Genomic DNA, 24,539 nt, shown 5'->3' on the forward strand with positions numbered 1-24,539 from the left:
TTCCTTACTTCCTATATGTGAATACTAGGGTTGGCATATTTGGCAGAATTTCCTTGCCTCCTGTTGATGGATAGTGGCACAGTTAGCTTATATGGTAGGATATCCATTACGTTGGAGGTAGCTGAAATTTTAAGACTCAGCCACATGCTCTGTCCTTAAAGAAAATGTGGAGTTTTGGACTTGTGTGTGTGCTTGTAATACCACTATGAGAAACAAGAAATTGATCAGTCAGGAACTGTTCAGAGAAATACAACCTAACATCAAACCATGACTTCTGAAGTCAAGAGGAAGGTTACCGGGGGTGGTGGTAAATTGCAATTGTCACATTTCTTCTCGCTTGTGATTATGATGTTTATTTCCTCATATGATGTCAGTGTTTCTTTGTACGCTTTTTTTTTTTTGCTGCTTATGATCATTTTACAAGACTGTTGTGAACACATCACAATTTCCAAACCATAATTTGGCTTGAACTTTGTAAACAGCAGGCGTCATCCACCTCTGGAAACCTATGTAGTGTTTGTGTTATAAAGAATAGATGTTTTCTTTGATATACAAGGTAGTTGTTTTATTGGCTTGCAGTTTGTCACCACAGTTTATCGTAGTGAAACTTGCAGGGAGAATGTATGTCAGATATTGGACATATATGTCTGGCATTAGAGTATTAAGATCATTGTATTCCACAAGACTAATATTTCAGAAACCACATGGGTTTAACATTATAGCATGTTTAAGTGCAGATCCGTGTAGCCTTAGGAGTGCAGGTGTTTGTATTCCACAATCATTTTTCTCCTGCCAGTGCCTTCTTGGCACTGATCCTTGACACTACAACAAACTTCAGAATTGATAACGTAACTGATTTAAATAAAATACTTGAAACTCTGTCTGACTTGAGCTCCATCATGCATAAACACCGTGTTTCTTTTTAACCATCTGTTATATCATCAAAACACTCTCATATCTACTATACTAAGGGGTACTTACCTACTCGACAAGCATGCATCTGGACAGATCTTTTGTTCTTGAATAGGTGGCATTAATAAGATTAGAGTGAAACAGTCTTCACTGAACAGCGGTTAGAGACTCAGCTCGCTCTGTTCCTTCACGAGACTTTGAATTTGGTGGGTATAGTACCCTCCTACTTCTGATCAGCTGCAAATTATATTGGCGACAGTGTTGTTGAGAGGATTCATCAAAGACAATGTGGGCAGATCTTTCAATCTCCAACTTTATCCTAAGAATGCGAGAATACTCTATGATTCCCATCCACATAGGGAAAGATGGGGAAATGTAATTATAAATTAAGGAGTATGATTGAGATACAAGAAATATGCAGATAACCTAACCACATTGGTATAGGACGCTGTGTGGTATACTTTGATGCATATGTTCGAGAATTAACAACGAATGGACGTTCTGCATAAACATTTATCTACATTTGCAATATAGTAAATGGTATACGCAAAGTAGTGAAGGGGTGGTTTACAGATGATACAGAAATTGGGAAGTATGCTGCCATGACGCTGGTTTGCATTCAAATTACAGAAAAACTGATAAAACTCCTAAAATTTATTTCACTATCAATTGTGATGTTTATTACAGTGCATCGATGGTGTCTTTTCCACCCCACTGGTGGACAGCTGGTTACCATATAATGATTGACAATACTTGTTTGAGATGAAGAGAGTCTTGGTGGGAGCAACACCTTCCATAGATGGTGAGCAGTGAAACAGTGATCACATACATGGATGCAATATGAGGATTCAATGCTGATGGTCTCCTTGAAACGGAACAGAGCCATCTAATACCGTGTCATTGAGGAAGATAATTTTAAATCCTCAGTCACCTTTGGGCTACTGTTTGGAAACGCTCCAAAATGCCGCAAACTCTTCCAGTTTCCATATGTAGTGACATTTTCCACATTTTTGTCAATAACAAAGACTATCTCTGTATTTTATTTCAGTCTTGCTATATGTTGTGGGAGCAACAGTATGATTTACACCATTCGATGCCCAGCTTTCAGTGGTAGCCAATGGATCAAGGGGTGTTAATGTTGGTTTAGCACCTGACGCAGACCTCAAACTCGTGGTGGAGAAAACAAAATGTACGGCAGTGTGCAAAGCTGTCATGTGATACAGCAGAAAAAATAGTGCATCAAACTTCTTATGAAAGAACAATACATGGACCCTCTCTTCTGTTAGATAATCTGTGGGATATAATCCTCCTACAGTACAGGCAACGAAACTTTACACTGCTCTGTGGAAGTGACTTCGATCACAGTCCGCCTGCTCCAGAGGACCTATACCTGTATATTTAATAGGATATGCTAGATGCTGGCATGCAGACGGTATTTGTTTTCGATATGTCAGAAGACAGGTACATGGTAATATCTTACTGAGTTCTCTGCCAAGTGACGTTAGAGGAGTTTTGATAGTTCATAGTTTTGCTCCATTGGATTGTACTAAATAATGAGGAGGGAGATAATGTTTGGGTGAGATACGAATGCACCCTGAGAGATGCAGATCTTCTCTGGACTACAGTACCTGTATGTAGCTTGCAGACACACTGCAATGCAGTAGCAAAATCCTCATCTCTCTTCCAATTCCTGTATGGTGTGCAGTCTTCCTACTTCTCCTGAGAAGATACCCCACCATAACTGCTCATACTGTTTTTTCTACTACCTCACGTTGCAGGAGAAAGCTTCATTTGGTGCTGGCCTTACACGCTGTACACGGTTGGTGGAGCTACAGAAACATGTTCGCATTTCCACCGAATGGTCAAAACACGGTTCAGTCGCATTAATTCAGTTCACCCTGTTTCTCTACAGGATGCAGAGCTTATGTGTAGCGCTCTCTGACTTCTGTTCAGTTCCAACTTAAATTGGAATGATTGTATGGACAAAGCTGCAGGGAGGGCGCGGTAGAAACTGAGGAGGAGTTTTAATATGCAGAGAAACCGTCCAAAAAGCTATGCTGGAGTTTTGCTGTGTGGATCCCTTAGCAGATAGGTTCGAAAAAGGTGACTTGTTTCGAGATATGAGAGGATCACGAATATGATTCACCGGTGGCTGCAATCAATAAAAGATGTGTTCAAGGTTCCAATGCAAGTATGTGATTGAATGGATAGATTTGATCCCAACTGCAGACAGCATTTCTACTAGAAAGCATATCTCTATCAGTGACTCTGGTGTGTGCCTATAGGAGCAAGACTGCTTCTTATGCAGGGTGACAGTAACTTAGTAATAAGGATCGCGTTTTTAATAGCGTGGTCCTTATGCGAAATGTATGTTGCACACGATAGAGTCCTTCTGTAGTCAGCCTTAAATGTCGGTTCTCAGTAGTGTTCCTCGAAAAGAACATCGTCTTCCCTGCAGGAATACCCATTTCAGTTTCCTGGTGGTGTACTCTACCGAAAGAAAAAGAAAACAATTACTCACCGTGTAAAGTGACTCTCATGATCAATTTCATTAATCAGCCTATCAATTTTATATCAATGACATGCTGCCTGGGAGATGGAAACAATGGCTAGAGTACGACAGATGATTCGGGAGTGGGAGCGGTAATCAGGCATAATCTTCCATGCGATGATATCTTGTAACGAAATTTCAATCTCCCACCTACACAGGGGAAGACGACCATCATCATAAAATCCTATACAGCGTGGTCCAAATATCTCACGAAATAAGCGTTAAACGGAAAAACTACAAAGAACGAAACTTGTCTAGCTTGAAGGGGGAAACAAGATGGCGCTATGATTGGCCCGCTACATGGCGCTGCCATAGGTCAAACGGATATCAACTGCGTTTTTTTTAAATAGGAACCCCCATTTTTTAATTACATATTCGTGTGGTACGTAAAGAAATATGAATGTTTTAGTTGGACCACTTTTTTCGCTTTGTGATAGATGGCGCTGTGATAGTCGCAAACGTATACGTTGGCGTGGAATTGGTCAGACGTACTGTATAGATCCAAGCCACAGCTGTTTGTTTTGCAGTGTACCATTGGTGGTCGCAGGAGTGGGCACTGGGAGTCGGAGACCGGAAGTAATGGATTCGCACAGCCTGTGACAGGTGGTTAGGTACAAAGAAACATCAACCTGTCCACGGCAATGGGGGCTAAAAAAGTGACCAGAGCACTGTGTGACAGAAACTGACGTTTGTGTTGCAAGAGAAGATTCAAAATGACGGCTGTTTGCGCTGGCCGATTGTGACAGCCACGTAAACTGATTGGTTGACTGCTTGGCGGCAGTCGCTCCGAGCTCTGAGCATTCGGTACGGCGGGCCAGGGGTGGGCGGGCAGCCGCCACGTGTGGGCCTCTGCTCACCAGCGCACGCGGGGCGGTGCCACGACCCTGCTGGCAGTCTGTGGACGCCGCGCGCTTCACGGCCGCGAGTTTGTGTGAGTGGTACGATTTTTGTCAGCAGATATGTTTAAAGGGAACGCTGTGGTGGTGTGCAGTCGTTGTGTTCTGAAATGTTGGTGCATACAAGACCTCGTATACATTTAGTGCTATGATCTATAACTGGCGGAAATTTCATTATTGATTAGCATAATGAGTATGTGTAACACTCAAACATTGAAAATATGTTTTATTACGAAGAAGGATCATTGTAAGGTGGAGGTGAGTTTTTTAGTCAACTTATTTTTCTCCTGTCAATTGTTAAACAACTAATTTGATAGGGTAGTGTAAATAGATTATTTCACTCTATTCTTGATACCGAAATTGCGTCAGCTCTCCCTGTGTCCTCGTATTAACCAATAAGAACACAGTATTCTGAGGAGAGATGAAAACCTCCGCCTCTGTGTTTGGACAACGCAGACAAACAGGGAGTGGCCTCTTGAGAGTGACAGAGACAGGAAGCGAGTCTGGAGTTTCCTGATCAACGGAGTGCCGCTACTTTACGCTTCGTTTGGGGGCTGCAAGACCAAAGGAGTCTGATACCCGGCCTGTGGTTGGTGTTATTTAGTAACACGATCTGTAATTAGGACACTGGGCGCTTTTGACATTCACGGCAGTGCCCTGACAATAGACACACATGTGGGAGGCCCCAAACCGTGGCTACTACACCACACTTCATTCCATTCCTCAGTGTTTACAGTTATTATGTCATGGGAAGCGGAGGTTGGGCGATGCAAAAGTGAGCTCTACCCAAGTAGGGGAGCCCTTTTAGGACTTCTATAGTGCTTTAAAAACCAATCATGACGTCAAATTACCGATTGATTAATTTATTGTTTCCGATAGTGGTGTTGCAAGTGTACATACCAGACGCACCCCACCGTATATTGTTTAAGGACATAGCACGCAACTGAGCTGAAATTTGAAATTTTCAGCTACCTCCAATATGATCGACCTACTACCAAATGATGTAACTCTGCCAGTATTCACCAGTAGGAGGTAAGGGGAAAAATCCAGTAAGGTTTGGAAACTGTGTGACTGCAGGATCTAATCCTGCCAAATATTCCTATCCTAGAATCCACCAATAAGGCACAAGGAAACGCAATAGGACGTGGCCACTGGAGAGAGAGAGAGAGAGAGAGAGAGAGAGAGAGAGAGAGAGAGAGCATGTGTTTCTCAGGTATCAGTAACAAAGCTGAGGTGGCGACCCTTCGCTCACAGCTTCAGTCTGCGTCTGCTTCTGTCACACAGCTTGAGGCTGCTGCCAGGGGGCGTCCCTGTGGGGGGTCGGACGCGGGGATGTGAGAGACGTCGAGCACGTCCCACGTGTCCCCCGATCGGTCCACTCTTGTGACGTCCCCGGGTTCTGCCTGCACTGAGGTTGACCCCTCACCCGTGGTCGAGTGTGAGATCATTCCAGAGTCTGGCAGGCAGCGAAAAACTTCCCGTGGGGCCGATCGTAGGGCCTCCCCAGTTCGTTTGACGAACAGGTTTCGGGCGTTATCTGTGGATGACGATTTCTCTGAGCCGGATGCAGTCGTCCAACCTGTTCCAGAGGAAGCTTCTCGGCCCGCAAGGTCTGGGCATTCACAGAGGGTGGGTTTGCTGGTAGTTGGGAGATCCAACGTTAGGCGCGTAGTGGCGCCCCTTAGGAATATGGCTGCCAAGGAAGGGAAGGAAGGCAATGTGCACTCCGTGTGCATTCTGGGGGGAGTCATTGCGGATGTGGAAAGGGTGCTTCCGGATGCCATGAAGAGTACAGCGTGCAGCCAACTGCAGGTGGTGGCTCATGTCGGCACCAATGAAGTGTGTCGCTTTGGATTGGAGCAGATTCTGTCTGTTTTCGGGCGGCTAGCGGAAATGGCAAAGACTGCCAGTCTTGCTTCCGAGATTAAGGCGGAGCTCACCGTCTGCAGCATCGTCGATAGAACTGACTGTGCTTTGGTGCAGACCCGAGTGGAGGGTCTGAACCAGAGGCTCAGGCAGTTCTGTGAGCGTGTAGGCTGCACATTCCTTGACTTGTGCCATCTGGTGGTGGGTTTCCGGGTTCCGCTTAATAGGTCAGGAGTCCACTACACACAGGAGGCGGCTACACGGGTAGCGGGAGCTGTGTGGAAGGGACTGGGCGGTTTTTTAGGTTAGAGGGTCTCAGGCAACCACGGAGGGAGAGTCCGTCAGAAAGAGGGCAGTTAAAACACAGTAAGGTAGTTGTAGAGTCGATTGGTATTGTTGGTACTGTAGTTGTAAATTGTTGTAGCTGTGTTGGGAAAGAACCAGAGCTCCAAGCCCTAATAGAAAGCACTGAATCTCAAATAGTTGTAGGTACAGAGAGCTGGCTAAAGCCGGAAATAAGTTCAGCCGAAATTTTTTCAAACGATCTGACAGTGTTCAGAAAGGATAGATTAAATACAGTTGGTGGTAGAGTATTTATTGCTGTCAGAGGTAGTTTGCCTTGTAGAGAAATTGACGTAGATAGTTCCTGCGAAATAGTATGGGAAGAGGTTATATTTGATAATCGGACTAAACTATTAATTGGATCGTTTTACCGACCTCCCGACTCATAGGATATTTAAAAGAGCTGATAAAAATGCTCTTAACGCCTTTTTAAGAGGCAGTCTTCACTCCTTCCGATCTGATCATGTGCAGAAAAGTTGTGGAATGTTTTTAAAGAGATAGTATCAACAGCAACGGAGAGATATATACCACATAAATTAATAAATGATGGTACTGATCCCCCATTGTACACAAAACGGATCAGATCGTTGTTGCAGAAGCAACGAAAAAAGAATGCCAACTATAAAAGAACGCAAAAACCCCAAGATTGACAAAGTTTTACAGAAGTTCGAAATATGGTGCGTACTTCAATGCGAGATGTTTTTAATAATTTCCACAACGAAATTCTGTCTCGAAATTTGGCAGAAAACCCAAAGAGACTTCTGGTCATACATAAAGCACACCAGTGGCAAGACACAACCAATACCTTCACTGCGCGATAACAGCGGTGAAGTCACTGATGACAGTGCCACAAAAGCAGAGTTATTAAACACGGTTTTCCGAAACTCCTTTATCAAAGAAGACGAAGTAAATATTCCTGAATTCCAATCAAGAACAACTGTCAAGATGAGAAACATAGAAGTAGGTACCCCCGGTGTAACAAAGCAGCTTAAATCACTTAATAAAGTCAAGGCCTCCGTTCCAGATTGTATACCAGTCAGGTTCCTCTCAGAGTATGCTGATAAAATAGCTCCATATTAAGCAATTATATACAACCACTCGCCCACAGAAAGATACGTACCTAATGACTGGAAAATTCCTCAAGTCACACCAATACCCAAAAAGGGAAGTAGAAGTTATCCGCTGAATTACAGGCCTATATCACTCACGTCGATTTGCAGTAGGGTTTTGGAGCATATACAGTATTCGAACATTATGAAGTACCTCGAAGCAAACGATTTATTGACATATAGTCAGCACGGATTCAGAAAATATCGTTCTTGTGAAACACAACTAGCTCTTTATACTCATGAAGTAATATGTGCTATCGACAGGGAATATCAAATTGATTTCATATTTTTAGATTTCCAGAAGGCTTTCGACACCGTTATTCACAAGCGTCTTCTAATCAAACTGTGTGCCTACAGACTATCGCCTCAGTTGTGCGACTGGATTTGTGATTTCCTGTCAGAAAGGTCACAGTTCGTAGTAATAGACGGAAAGTCATCGAGTAAAACTGAAGTAACATCCGGTGTTCCCCAAGGAAGTTTTATAGGCCCTCTATTGTTCCTGATCTATATTAACGACATAGGAGACAGTCTGAGTAGCTGTCTTAGATTGTTTGCAGATGATGCTGTCATTTACCGTCTTGTAAAGTCATCAGATGATCAAAACGACTTGAAAAATGATTTAGATAAGATATCTGTATGGTGCGAAAAGTGGAAATTGACCCTGTATAAAGAAAAGTGCGAAATTACTCACATGAGTACTAAAAGAAATCAGCTAAATTACGATTACGCAAGGAGTCACAGAAATCTGAAGGCTGTAAATTCAACTACAAAGTTAGGGATTACAATTACAAATAACCAAAATTGGACCGATCACATAGATAATCTTGTGGGTAGAGGAAACCAAAGACTGCCATTCATTGCCAGAGCACTTAGAAGGTACAACAGGTCCACCAAAGAGACTGCTTACACTACGCTTGTCCTCCCTATTCTGGAGTACTGCTTTGCGGTGTGGGATCCGCATCAGGTGGGTCTGATGGATTTCATCGAAAAAATTCAAAGGAGGGCAGCTCGTTTTGTATTATCGCGAAATAGGGGAGATAGTGTCACAGACATGATACGTGAATTGGAGTGGTAATCATTAAAACAAAGGCGTTTTTCGTTGCGACGGGATCTTCTCGTGAAATTTCAATCACCAGTTTTCTCCTCCGATTGCGAAAACATTCTGTTGGCACCCACCTACATAGGGAGAAATGATCATCACGATAAAATAAGAGAAATCAGGGCTTGCACGGAAAAATTTAAGTGCTCGTTTTTCCCACGTGCCATTCAAGAGTGGGACAGTAGAGAGACAGCATGAAGGTGGTTCATTGAACCCTCTGCCAGGCACTTTATTGTGAATAGCAGAGTAATCACGTAGATGTAGATGAAGGGTAGTCGCCACCTGACGGTTTTATTTGGGGGGGATAAGCGCGTCATCAGCTCTGTGCAGTGCACAAGGTGGCAAGCGTGTGGTGTGGCTGCTGATGGATCAGTTGCTTCATGGGATCCCAAGCAGCCTGGGGATGCTTCACAATCAAACGATTTTTAACAGTGTAATTACATGAGGTGAGTTATGTTGATATTCCTTGCAGAACTGGATTAAAAAAAACCGACCGGTTTAATTAGTTCTTTGCAAACTTTTTACAAGACCTGCATCTTCCCAAACAGTAGAGAATGATGAGCAAGAGAGACCCAAACCCTGCAAAATGGATTTCTATTTATAAATAAGCAATATACCCTCCTCTCCAGTACTGACCTGACAATTTCCAAGGTGGGGTGGTGGGAGGAGACAGCTGGGGGATTTACCATTAACTAGTCAATCAGACTGATAGAGTGGGAGGGAGCTATTCAAATAACTCAGGCTTGAAAAAGTACTTGCATTGGCGAGGGGGAGGGGGAATTGGAAGTTTCGAGGGGGAAAGAGACGGAGGGGGAATGTGGTGAGAAGTTTCTCGGAAGGACAGATTATCTGCAGGGGGTCATAATCTACTAACAATAGGTTAAGGACTTGAAAACCAAAAGAGAACAATAGGTTTGTCCCTGATTGTATACTTGCTCCTGATGTAGGCAACCTGCTCTAACAAGACGCCCTGATACTTGCTTTGCCCTACTACTGCGATTATCTGCAAACATTGTAAGAGGACAGCTCTGGTTCTCTCCGAAATCGTTTGTATAGATTTCTGCAGCAGACAGTCTATAATACACCATTCATCCCTTCTATTTTACCGGATGAATGCACGTTAGTTGCTATGAATTGTAACCTTTCTAAAAAATGGTTCAAATGGCTCTAAGCACTATGGGACTTGACATCTGAGGTCATCAATCCCCTACGCTTACGATCTAACCTAAGGACATCACACACATCCATGTCCGAGGCAGGGTTAGAACCTGCGACCATAGCAGCTGCGTGGTTCCGGACTGAAGCGCCTAGAACCAATCGGTCACAGCAACTGACTGTAACATTTCTGATAGGAAATCACGAATCCTGTTGAGTAATAGAGACAATACTACATAGATATGCAATTTGATTAGAAGTTACTTGTGAGTTACAGTGTCAAAAGCCTTCTAGGAACCTAAAAATATGGAATTAGTTTAATATCCCGTACATCATCAGTCATTACATCACAGGAATTAAGAGCTAGATGTGTTTCACAACGACATTTTCTGAATCCGTGTTGCCTGTTTCTAAATAAATGGTTGTCTTCGAGATAACTCATAATGTTCGAACACAGTATGCTAAAATCCTACTACAAATCGACGTTAACAATATGGATCTGTAATCTGGTGGATTAGTCCTATTTCCCTTCTCGGGTTCCGGAATGACTTTTGCAACTTTCCTGTCCTTAGATACGGATCTTCCATTGAGCGATCGGTTGTGTATGATTCCTAGATATGGAACTATTTTATCAGGATGCTCTGAGGAACCTGACATGTTCAGTCAGGACCAGAAGCCTTGCTTTTATTAAGCGAATTAAGCTGCTTTGCTGCACCGAGGATATTTACTCCTAAGTTACGCATGTTGCCTGCAGTTCTTGATTCGAATTCTGGGTCTGGAACCGAGCGACCGGTACGGTCGCAGGTTCGAATCCTGCCTCGGGCATGGATGTGTGTGATGTCCTTAGGTTAGTTAGGTTTAAGTAGTTCTAAGTTCTAGGCGACTGATGACCACAGAAGTTAAGTCGCATAGTGCTCAGAGCCATTTGAACCATTTTTTGTCGAATTCTGGAATGTTCGCTTCGTCTTGTTTGATGAAGGAATTTCGGAAAACCGTGTTTAGTAATGCCGCTTTAGTGCCGGTGTCATTGGCAACATTACCACCGCTATCGCACAGTGGAGCTATTGACTGGTGTACAAGAGTCTCAAATCACCAGAAATTGCTCTGTTATAAATGTATTACGCTGGTGCGGTAAGTTCGGAACGTTTTTGTTTTGCTTGCTGGTATTCAGGTTGCTATTGGTGTATTTATCGATTATCATTTTTTATCTGTAGTTCACTGTTGCTGTCTGAGTTTACATATGGCCATATTGTCATTTGGAGATAGTGAGCTGAGCTGTGGCAGATTTCACACTTGGCGCCTGACCCTAGGAGGTCGTGGCGGTCGGGTGGATGAGGTTAATAGAAGTGCCCTTTCTTTACGCGCAATTTTCTTAGGTTGGTAGCGAAAGCGCAAGTGACAGAATTCAAACTCGGAGAGGGTTCCTAGGAAGAGATGGCGGTCTGGTCATCGAAAAGTAGTTGAAAGTAGGTAGTCGAACACCTTTGCATACGTATATGAAATTGTCACCTGAATTATTTAATATGATTAAAATTGAAATGGAATTAAGTACTCAGGTAATTGTTAGGTTAGATGCGCGATGTGGGAGTTGGCATATTTACAGAAGACTGTGTGGGCTCGTGTATGCAGGGGGCGATCGAGGGTGTGTGACGTAAGCGGTCGGACGTCAGCGGGCCGGCGGCGCGGCGAGTGTCCAGTTATAACGCGCGCGCGAGAGAGAGAGTCAATTAACTTAGCGAGCATTCTCGTGGCGGCCAAACGTGCTATTATACAGTCATGGCGGATTCGACTGCCGAGCAAACTTTGGCGCCAAAAGTGTAGCACGGCGTTCTCGGTTGCGCAAAGTCACGTGGTGGACAGTGAACGGTCGGCATAGACAGGTTCCAACCTGTCCTGCGAACAGCTTTGGCGCCAACTGGTCGGTGGGGGCAGACTCACCTGTTCACGAAAACATGTTGTTGGCGAGAGTGCTGGACTGGCCGTGACGTAGGGCGATGCGGCTGCTCCCTTACTTGTGGCGCACGCGTTTATGCGCCACTCGCTTGGCGACCGTGACGCCTGGGAGACGGGGCCAGGTGCGGCGACGATTTCAACTAATTCAGTTGTAGTGTGGACGTCATGGCGACTGCGCCAGGATCTCGAAGATTTTTACTGATTGTGCTGGAGAACAAGTGATGATCGTACTACTTGAAATAAAGACATAAGCCCTTTTTTCCCACACAAAATCAAAGGATGTGAATTAGACTACTATTAGTGCACTTTATTATTTGACGCGATTTTCATAGCTTAGCAGTGAAAGGATAAATGAGTGCAGAAGTTCGTAGGATGTGGGCTATTTCGTACGTGTGATAGATTATGTTGTTGGAATTTGAATTTGTGACAGATTTTTTATTATGGATGAAACGCAAATGGCTTTCTTCCCACCGAAATCGGACATCTTGAATAAATAATAAATCATAATAAATGATAATAATAAATAGAAGTACAGTTTTCGAGACATTATCGTGTTGAAATTTGAATTTGGCGCAATTTTCTAGTGGAGGTAGGCCAATAATAATAATAAATAATAATAATAAATGATGAATAATAATGAATAATAATCAATAATAATACAGACAAGTATGATTTGCAGCCATTATCATACTGGAATTTGAATTCGGACCGAATTTTCGAGTGGAGGTAGGCCAATAATAATAAATAATAATAATAATAATAAATAATCAATAATAATAAATGATAACAAACGATAATGAGTGATAAGGAATTATAATGAAAAATAATAAAGAAAAGTAAGGTTTTGCATGTGTTATCTTGTTGGAATTTGAATTTGGCGCCAATTTTTTCTGGAGGGTTAGGTTAGTGGACGTAGCCCAATTGGCCTATTTTCCCGCCAAAATTCAAACTTCCCGCCATTTTTTCTGGAGGTTAGGTTAGTGGAGGTAGCCCAATGGGCCTATTTTCCCGCCAAAAGCCGCCATCTTGGATGATGTCCTGCGCTGTTGCCAAGTCTACATGCCGCCATCTTGGATGACGTCATCGCCGCCATCTTTAATAAATTTGGCAACAGTGGAGAGTGGGGCCGTACCAACTACTGTGATGTCTTGCAAGCGCATTCCGGCAACAACGGTCAGGAAGACTGCGTAGGGTGACGCTACTCCACGATAACGACCGGCCGCGTTTTGCTTGGCTGACAAGAAACACTGCACAGGAGTTGTACTGAGAAGCCATTCCGCACCCGCCTTATTCACCTGATCGTGTGCCCTCAGATTTTCACCTTTTCAACTCTCTGTCGAACAGCCTTTCAGGAACTACCTTTCCGGGTGAAAATGCGTTACGTACGTCGCTCGACGAGTTCTTCGCCTCAACCAGGCGACCTGTACAGTCACGAAATCGAAAAGTTACCGCAGCGTTGGCAGACTGTTGTAAGTAGTGAAGGGGAATATATTATTGATGACTAAAGTCTCTGTTTTGTGTATTCGTTGTGTTTATTAAACTTATGGGAAAATTCTGCGACCTTGAGCACCAATCCAATAATTCACCAATCTTCCGGTAAAAGGACTTGCTTCCCTTCTAGCAACATCCCACTGGAGCAACGAATCGGTGCCAAGTGCCTGGAAAATCCCACAGTTCATTCCCATTTTCAAGAATGGCCCGAGGACTGATGCATATAATTATAGACCTCTATGGTTAACGTCAGTTTGTTGTAGAATTATGGAACGTGATTGATGTTCACGTATTATGACGCTTCTGTAGAACGAAAATCTCCTCTGAAAAGGCCATGGATTCCGCAAACAGAGATCTTTCGAAAGTCAGCTCGCCCTGTTTGTCTGGGAGATACACACATCGCTGCGCAGGCAGCTGCCGTGTTGCTCAACTTGAAGGAGGCGCCTAACATCGCCCCGTACTGTCGTTAAGTGAGAAAAATGACCAATGACCTCACCGAATGTCCGACCAGACATGTGACTTCCCTGGCGACAGAAGTCAACATGTCGCTCTTAACGGAACGTAATCGACAACTGTAAATGTGAGTTCAGGAGTAGCCCAAGAAAGCGTGACGATTAATAAACGCTCTGGTGGATAAGTTGCATCTGTTTGTTTTCGGGTGATGCCGCTGTCTGTTAGAAGGCAGTAACGGCAGAAATCTACAGAGCGCTGAAGGAGAACCTGCAGGGCACTAATGGATGGAGTAGGAACTGGCTGGCGGGCCTGGACTTCAGTGAGTATATCACAAGCCGCATACACAGACATAGAGGTCCGCCACTGCATAAGAACACCGTTGCTGACACACCACTGGAGACAGCAACTGCTGCTACATTCCTACGAGTAGCAGTCTAGAGCGGCCTGAAGTAGAATCGCGGTGTTTAAAGGAGACTGTTGAAAATCCAGATGCCAGGCTGAGATTCATAGGGACAATTTTAAGAAAATGTAAGTAGCCCACGAAAGAAGTGGCTTATAAGTCACTCGAGTACTGCCGACCATACTAGCAGCCTCACCACATTGGATTAAGGGGAAAGAGAGGGAGGGAGGGAGAGACAGGAGACGCATTGTGCATCACGGAGAGATATGCTGTTGAGATACCAAGAGAGTTCGTCCCGGGAAGACTCGGGCAACTTTCTACTTGCTGCCACATACGTCTCGCGAAATGGCCACAACCACAACATTAGATCAGTTAAGCTAATACGAAGGTTTACTGACAATGAACGTTCCCAGGCGAGATTCGCGAATGAAGGAAGGAAGGGGGCATCAGCCAGATGTAGACGACGTCACCGAGTAGTGGCGAACAAATACTCAAACTGTACAGCTACAGCACGTGAAACAGTTCTTAGCCAAGTGTGCGTCACGTAAGGTCCAGCCCACAGTTTTTGCTGTTGAGGCAAGAGATGATCCTGAGTGTATATGCTACCGTTAACCTCGAGATGACCTCCTGCTTTTCTCGATCCGATCGTGCCTCTTATTGACTGCAAGTCTGTTTCCTCGTTACCATCTCATGCCGTGGTTTGACACTTTTAATTTACATTCGCCGATACTTGGGGTTCCCAGTCCACTGCCAATATCCTGATCACATAGCGTCCGTCAGTAACGCTGGTAAACACAGTTTTTGCTACTCGTCGCTAAGTACAGACGGCTAGTACCTGTTGGAGTAAAACAAACAGAAGCCAGTAGCATCATAATCTCGATTCTAAGAGTCGAGGACCTGTGGCGCGAACAGCCAGGATCATGGCGCTGCCACAGATTCTTAGTTGCTGTTTATTAAATTGGCCAGCCAGGTCGATCTCTATTGCCTTCAGAGATCTATACACGGGAACACTGCGCCGCCAATGGCGACGATAGCCACGTCGCAAAGGCACTGCAGAGGCACGTTTACACAAAGTCCGCTGAATGGTCGCTGCGGAGGCGTTGGTGGTAGCCCCTCGATTCAGCGTGGCAGTCAGCTGTTCGACATCCCCGCAGCTGTCGTTCAGCCCTATCATCCACTGTCTACAGTGCACGACAGTTGCTTCGGCATCAGACTTAGGTAGGGCATTTTGCCATGCGCAGTATACTTCAACTACAGCAGCGGGAGAAGAGTTTGCAAAATTTAGCCGTTTTGGAACTGCTTCCACCCTCGGCCCGAAACCAGTGACGGTGCTTCTTTCGGATTCAGATAACTCACCCCTTTCCGCATTAGAATGACGACTGCACTGTTTCCGATGTCCTCCAGACACGCTTCGTATACCCTCCACTGCTAGTGCTGCCACCTATCGTCTGAGAGTGGTTACTGCTCCTTTACGTCGAACATTGAGGGAGGTCATATAAATATAAAACAGAGGTTCAAGAGAGGAATTAAAAGTCAGGGTGATAGAATATTACCGATAAGGTTTGGCGATGATGTTGCTTTCCTCTGTTGGAGCAAGGGACAACCACAGAGCCTGTTGGATGGAATGAACCGTCTACTATGCACAGAACCGAAGGAAGACGAAGGTAATTTGAAGTAGTAGAAGTGAGGTTACTGAGAAACTTTAAAACATTGGAATTGGGTACCAAGAAGTAGACAAAGTGAAGCAGTTCTGCTGTCTTAGAAGCAAAAGGACACATCACAGACAAGGCATGGAGGACATCAAAAGCACACCAGCAAAATCAGCGAGACCATTCAAGGCCAAGAGAGGTCTGCAAGTATCGAACTTCGTTCTCAGTTTGAGCGAGAAATGACTGAAGACGTCCGTTTGGAGCACAGCTTTGCATGGTTGTGCATCCTAGACAGTGGGAAAACCAGAATAGATGGTAATCGAAGAGTTTGAGGTGTTCCGGTATAGGAGTATGCTGAAAATTTGGTGGACTGGTGAGAAAACGAATTAGCTCGGGTACAGCCTTGCCGCAGTGGATACACCGGTTCTCGTCAGATCACAGAAATTAAGCGCTGTCGGGCAGGGCCGGCACTAGGATGGGTGACCATCCGGGCCGCCGTGTGCTGTTGCCATTTTACGGGGTGTCCTCAGCCTCGTGATGCCAATTGAGGATCTGCTCGACCGAATAGTAGCGGCTTTGGTCGAGGATATCATCATGACGACTGGGAGAGCGGTGTGCTGATCACTCCTATCTGCCTCCTCAGCTGTGAGAAAAAGCGACAAGAAGAAGGGATAAGACCATAGGACATGAGTTCAGATAACAGGGAGCGATTTGCACGGTGCTGGAGGTTTCTGTTCCAGCCACTCTGAGACCTCTAACCCAGAATGCAGTCAGATGTTAATTGGTACCCCCCCCCCCCCGCCCCCCCCCCCTCCCCCAGGGTCATCTGGATCATCAGCACCTAACTAAATCCAGGAACGAAACAGAATCTTCTTTGAACACTTTATTTTCAAAATGACGGAAGGTAAATTTTACTTATTGTTATAGGTGGTTTAGGAACTAATTAGTCAGTGCAGGAATTGTCACTGCTTATTTCTAGCAGGCTTCTCTTGTAGGTTGTTGAAACAACCCCGAGTGTGTCGACAGTGCTGGCTGCAACGCCTTCTGAGAAGAGACAGCTGACTGCCCAGATGGAGGTCTGACAGGTGGCTGCTACAAGCCACCCCCCCTCCCCCTGGCGACACTCGCTGCACTCACACCTTACGCACCCCCATTTACAATTAACGAAATTAAAATGTGCGCACCATACTTACGTCTGCTGTTTGTAAATCACTTGATTGCTGGATTCCATACTTTTGAAACGCCAGAAATTCGAAGATTTCAGTCTGCGAATGCTTTGTTGGACCACTGCTACCACTACTATTACTAACGCTAATAATAATAAAAAGAATAATAATACGGCGTATGTCCTACAACACTGTTGAGGCCATTAAATACTTACTGTATCGTTGCACTATCAATTAGTTTATTTACTGTTGCAAAGTCAATAATCAAGTAATATCTGTTTAATTGCAGGAACTACCTACCACTCTGAGACGGCGTTTCCGTAAGATATTTAAACATATGTGATGTATATATCACAATTTTATTGTCTCTGACGTGAGGTCAAAAGTATGAAGTGTACACACTATATATATATATATATATATATATGTATGTATAGGAAACTTATGTAATCAGTACTACAGTCTCATGACTGAACCATTTTGTTTTTACCCCTCAAAAATTACTTTTTACTCCTCAGGCTGGAGGGGGAAGGCATTTACCCCCAGGCTGGGAACCACTGTACTACATGGAGCTGTGGAGGGTGAAAACAACAGGGCAATACGGAGATTGGGGTATTTTCAACAAATGATTGCGGACGCAGGTTGCAGGAGCTACTCTGAGAGGAAGAGGTTGCCACAGGAGAGGGATTCGTGGCGAACCACATGAAACCAGTGGGAAGACTGATGAAAGTAAAGACGAAACGTACAAGATGTGATTGGAAAGTTTTAAGAATGGATCCGCTACTGCTTATTGGTTTGACGGGCAGGCAGACGGAGGGTGGGGAGTGAGTCATTGCCTTGTCCTTGAATGCCCTCTGACAGGAAACTGCATTTCCTTTATTCAGTTCGTTGTGGCAGCTGGTTGAGTGTGGGTCTGTTAGGGCTTGTTGCCGGATTCTGTCTGCGTGAAAATGGGCGTAAAAATGGAGCAACGAGTTTGTATGAAATTTTGTTTTAAAACCAGAAAGTCAGCTTCTGAGACTTACGGACTATTAAACACAACTTTTGGAGATAATTATACGAGTCATTCAAATATTTTTGTCTGGTTCAAAAGATTTAAAAACGGCCGCGAATCATTTGAAGATGAACCATGGTCCGGCCGTCCTTCCACCTCAAAAACGAATGACAATGTTGTGAAAGTTTGCGATTTAGTGCGCTTTGATCGTAGACTTTCAATTACGGAGATGTCTGATGAACTTAATATTGGTTTCTATGCAGTTCAGTCAATTTTAACTGAACATCTGAACATACATCGAGTGCCCGCAAAATTCATTCCGAATGTATATTTCAAGTGAGTAAGAGATAATACCGACTTGAAGTGTGCCAAGAACTGATTAATCGGACCTAGATTTGTTAAATAAGACGAATCGTGGGTATAACCAAAATGCAGTCTTCGCAGTGGAAGACTCCAGGCTCACCACGACCGAAATCAAGCATGGCAAAGTCGATAAAAGGTGAAGACAATGTTGGTGATTTTTTTCGATTCTACCGACATTGTGCATCATGATTTACCCCTGGAGGACAGACAAATAACCAGGAACACTACAAATGTGTCCTTGAGCGTTTGCGCGGAGAGGTGAGGAAGAAAAGGCCTGCATTCTGGAAAGACAGGAATTGAGCGCTACACCATCTACATTTACATCTACATCTACATGGATACTCTGCAAATCACATTCAAGTGCCTGGCAGACGGTTCATCGAACTATCTTCACAATTCTCTTTTATTCCAATCTCGTATAGCGCGCGGAAAGAATGAACACCTATATCTTTCCGTACGAGCTCTGATTTCCCTTATTTTATCGTGGTGATCGTTCCTCCCTATGTAGGTCGGTGTCAACAAATTATTTTCGTATTCGGAGGAGAAAGTCGGTGATTGGAATTTCGTGAGAAGACTCCGTCGCAACGGAAAACACTTTTCTTTTAATGATTTCCAGCCCAAATCCTGTATCATTTCTGTGACACTCTCCCATATTTCGCGAGAACCCAAAACGTGCTGCCTTTCTTTCAACTTTTTCGATGTACTCCGTCGGTCCTATATGGTAAGGATCCCACACCGTGCAGCAGTATTCTAAAAGAGGACGGACAAGCGTAATGTAGGCAGTCTTCTTAGTAGGTCTGTTACATTTTCTAACTGTCCTGCCAATAAAACGCAGTCTTTGGTTAGCCTTCCCCACAACAGTTTCTGTGTATTCCTTCCAATTTAAGTTGTTCGTAATTATAATACCTAGGTATGTAATTGAATTTACGGCTTTTAGATACGACTGGTTGTGCGTGTAACTGGAGTTTAACGAGTTCCTTTTAGCACTCATGTTGATGACCTCACACTTTTCGTTATTCAGGGTCAACTGCCACTTTTTGCACCATTCAGATATATTTTCTAAATCATTTTGGAGTTTGATTTGATCTTCTGATGACTTTATTAGTCGATAAACGACAGCGTCATCTGCAAACAACCGAAGACGGCTGCTCAGATTGTCTCCAAAATCGTTTATATAGATAAGAAACAGCAAAGGGCCTATAACACTACCTTGAGGAACGCCAGAAATCGCTTCTGTTTTTTTCTCGAAGATTTTCCGTCTATTACTACGAACTGTGACCTCTCTGACAGGAAATTACAAATCCGGTCACATAACTGAGACGATATCCCATAAGCACGCAATTTCACTACGAGCCGATTGTGTGGTACAGTGTCAAAAGCATTCCGTAAATTCAGAAATACGGAATCCATCTGAAATCCCTTGTCAATAGCACTCAACACTTCATTAGAATAAAGAGCTAGTTGTGTTTCACAGGAACGGTGTTTTCTAAACCCATGTTGACTGTGTGTCAATAGACCGTTTTCTTCGACGTAATTCATAATGTTCGAACACGATATATGTTGCAAAATCATGTTGCATATCCACGTCAACGATATGGGCCTATAATTTAGTGGATTACTCCTACGACCTTTCTTGAATATTGGTGTGCAACTTTCCAGTCTTTGGGTACGGATCTTTCGTCGAACGAACGGTTGTATATGATTGTTAAGTATGGAGCTAATGGATCAGCATATTCAGAAAGGAACCAAACTGGTATACAATCTGGGTCAGAAGACTTGTTTTTATTAAGTGATTTAAGTTGCTTCACTAATCCGAGGATATTTACTTCTACGTTACTCTGTTCTCGATTCATAGTTTGGAATATTTACTTCGTCTTCTTTTGTAAAGGAATTTCGGAAGGCTTTGTTTAGTAACTCTGCTTTGGCAGCATTGTCTTCGATAGTATCTCCATTGCTATCGCGCGGAGAAGGCATTGATTCTTTCTTGCCGCTAACATACTTCACATACGACCAGAATATCTTTGGATTTTCTGCCTGGTTTCCAGACAAAGATTCGTTGTCTAACCTGTTATCGGCATCCCGCTTTGAAGTTCACGCTGCCGGCCGTTGTAGCCGAGCGGTTCTAGGCGCTTCAGTCTGGAACCGCGCGACTGATACGGTCGCAGGTCCGAATCCTGCCTCTGGCATGGATGTTTGTGATGTCCTTAGGTTAGTTACGTTTAAGTAGTTCTACGTTCTAGGGGACTGATGACCTCAGATGTTAAGTCCCATAGTGCTCAGAGCCATTTGAACCATTTGAAAGTCCGCGCTAAATTTCGAGCTTCTGCAAAAGATCGCCAATCTTGGGGATTTTGCGTCTGTTTAAATTTGGCATGTTTGTTTCGTTGTTTCCACAACAGTGTTCTATCTCGTTTTGAGTACCAAGGAGGATTGGCTCCGTCACTTGTTAATTAATTTGATATAAAACTCTCAGCTGCTGCCGATACTATTTCTTTGAATTCAAGCTACATCTGGTCTACACTTATATTATTAATTTGGAATGAGTAGAGATTGTCTCTTAGGAAGGCGTCAAGTGAATTTTTATCTGCTTTTTTGAATAGGTATATTTTTCGCTTATTTTTAGAGGATTTGGGGATTGCAATATTCAATGTCGCTACGACAACTCTGTGTTCACTAATCCCTGAAACGGTTTTGATGCCCGTTATTAACTCAGGATTATTTGTTTCTAAGAGGTCAAATGTGTTTTCACAACCATTTACTATTCGCGTGGGCTCATGAACTAACTGCTCGAAATAATCTTCAGAGAATGCGTTTAACACAATTTCGGATGATATTTCATGTGTACCTCCAGAATTAAACATGCTTTTCGCCAACATATCGAGGGTAAATTAAAGTCACAACCAACTATTATCGTATGAGACGGGTACGTGTTTGAAATCAAACTCAAGTTTTCTTTGAACCTTTCAGCAACTGTATCATCTGAATTGGGAGGTCGGTAAAAGGATCCTACTATTATATTATGACCTCTGCCCATACTAACTCACAGGAAGTATCTACCTCAATTTCGCGACAAGATAAACTACTTCTGGCAGTAACAAACACACCACCGCCAACCGTGTTTAGCCGATCCTTTCGGAACACCGTTAGGTTTTTCTCAAAAATTTCGGATGAGCTTGTATCCGGCTTTAGCCAGCTTTCAGTGCCTGTAACGATTAGAGCATCAGTGCTTTCTACTAGCGCTTGGAGCTCTGGTACTTTCCCAACACAGTTAAGGCAGTATACAGCTGTTATACCAGTGGTTCCTGTATCTACGTTCCTTCTGCGTTCAGCCTGCTCCCTTTGTGACTGAAGCCCTTCGTGTGTTTTCCCGAGACCCTCTAACCTAAAAAACCGCCCAGTCCACGCCACACAGCCACTGCTATCTGTGTAGCAGCCTCCTGCTATTTAGCGGAACCCGAAACCCAAACACCCTTTGGCGCAAGTCGAGGAATCTGCAGTCTACACGGTCGCAGAACCGTCTGAGCCTCTGATTCAGACCCTCCACTCGGCTCTGTACCAGAGGTCCGCAATCGGTCCTGTCGACTATGCTGCAAATGGTCAGCTCTGCTTTCATGTTGTAAACAAGACTGGCAGCCTTTACCACTTCTGTTAGCCGCTCGAAACCAGAGAGAATCTCTTCCGATCCAAAGTTACACACATCATTGGAACCGACGTGAACAACCACCTGCAGTTGGCTGCACCCTGTGCTCTTTGTGGCATTCGGGAGGTCCCTTTCCACATCTGGAATGACTCCACCCGGTATGCACATGGAGTACACATTGGTTTCTTACCCTTCTTGTCAGGCAAGTCCCTAAGGTGCCCCATAACGCACCTAACGTTGGAGCTCCCAACTACCAATAATCCCACCCTCTGTGATTGCCCGGATCTTGCAGGCTGAGTGATTTCCTCTTAAACAGGATAGGCGACAGCCTCTGGCTCAGCGACAGTGTCAGCCACAGACAGCACCTGGAACCTGTTTGTCAGACAAACTGGGGAGAGAAGTCTTTCGCCGCCTGCTTCTCCCCGGGGCGACCTCCCACTCGACCACAGGTGAGGGGTCAGCCTCAGTGCGAGCAGTAACTGGGCTGGCCACCGGTGAGGACCGATAGGAGGACTCGGACGTGCTGGACGTCCGTTGAATCCCCACGGCCGGCTCACGACACTGGTGCCCATCCACTGCAGCCTCAAGCGGTGTAACTAAAGCCATCACAGCCTGAAGCTGAGAGCGAAGTGTCACCAACTCGGCTCGCATCCGAACACAACAATCGCAGTCCCTGTCCATACTAAACTATAAATTATACTTATAAATTATAAGTTGTTTCTCTCATTCATTTGCATTTAATGTACGAATAGTATAAAAGGCTTCCCTGTTAGAAAATGGGCAAAAACTTTCGCGCAAGACCTGTCCTAAATCTTAATTATGAAAGCTCCTTTTTAGTTTCTTTGAGAGTGCTGCAAGGCGTTCTGAAGTGTAAGGGCAGTTATGCCGGACCTCCTAGGAATATTCTTTGGCCGTATGAAGTGGGTGCTTGGACAAAAAATAGAAAAAAAATTAAAAACAAAAGCAGTGGTCCAACCACGAAAGCAAATAAGGAGCGTTATACCAATGATTTCCTTTATTTTAGAATGAGCAGAAACAGTCGAACGAAAATTGTAATCTGTTACACAGTGTAATAATGGTTCAAACGGCTTTAAGCACTATAGGACTTAACATCTGAGGTCATCAATCCCCTAGACTTAGAACTACTTAAACCTAACTATCCTAAGGACATCACACACATCCATGCCCGAGGCAGGATTCGAACCTGCGATCGTAGCAGCATCGCGGTTCCGAACTGAAGCGCCTACAACCGCTCGGCCACAGCGGCCGGCACACAGTGTAATATTTTTTAAGTATTTTAACATTGACAGTTAGCAACCGCCTTATGTACTATTTTCTTCTAGCAGCTATTACACTACTCGTAATTTTCTTGGCACATATTCCAATACCAGTATCCCCTTCTGATTTACACCTACATCCACACCTGTACTCCCCAAGCCACCAAACGATTTTTCCCGGAGGAGGGGGGTTTCGCGATTATCACGTGGGAAGAATGATTGTTTGTAAATGTCCGTATTAGCTTTAATTTGTGTCGTTTTCTAGTTCCGGTTATTCCCCGAGACGCAGATGGGAGGAGGCAATATCAATCCAGTGCGCCGATGGTGGCAGACCGTCGAGCGCTACTCGAGTCTCTGTCCACTAAGTGTTCTGTGAGCCACTTCTTTCGTCGATGGACTATATTTCGTTAAATTTCTGGCTATGAGCCTCGCGCTAGCATCCGCTTTTTCTGTAATTTGTTTCGTGTGATGATTCCGCCTGAGACCGCTGCAGGCTGCCACCCTCAGGCTAGGCGCAAATTGAGAAGCGTATAGCACGTGTGACATGACAAGACACAACAGCGCGACACGCACGTGCCGCACAGGTCGCGCGGGTACAGCGCATATTGCGACGCGTACACCGTACTTCGCACGCGCCGACTGGTGACGCTCTGCGCTGACTGAACCGAAGCGCGCGCAACCTCTTATCTTTCTCAAACGATTTTACAGAAACTATTATCCGAAAATATATGATTTTTGCCTTACTTGTAGCGTTATATGTCAGCCTCGTGACGAAGTGCCCATCACCTCGCTAATGACCATTCTTATTGTGATGTGCACATTTTAGTAAGACACTACACAAAACTCAAAAAGTTTGCAACGAAAATTAGGGATCGCTATGATTTTGCGTTTGGTGCGTATTACACCATATGTTGCTGCGTATGAAATTTAGCTAACATGCTGAATTTTTGTTTAGACTTGGGAGGAGATCTCTATCTGCCTCCGATCTCGAGAAAATGCATCCCATGTAGCGCGCTCACTTCCGATCTCACGCCCGCGAGAATTAAATACTCGCAACATCTCTCGTATCTCCTAAACCGCTCGAGACATGGAAACGAAAGTTTGGCGAATGATAGCACACAAGGAGGAGAGTGTTTTGCCAATTATTAAACACACGGAACTTTCTTATCTATGGCGATATATCACTATTTATACTTCTTTTTTTATTTATTTCACTCCAGTGA

This window comes from Schistocerca americana, chromosome 1, assembly GCF_021461395.2.
Source record: "Schistocerca americana isolate TAMUIC-IGC-003095 chromosome 1, iqSchAmer2.1, whole genome shotgun sequence".
NCBI classification, from domain to species: Eukaryota; Metazoa; Arthropoda; class Insecta; order Orthoptera; family Acrididae; genus Schistocerca; species Schistocerca americana.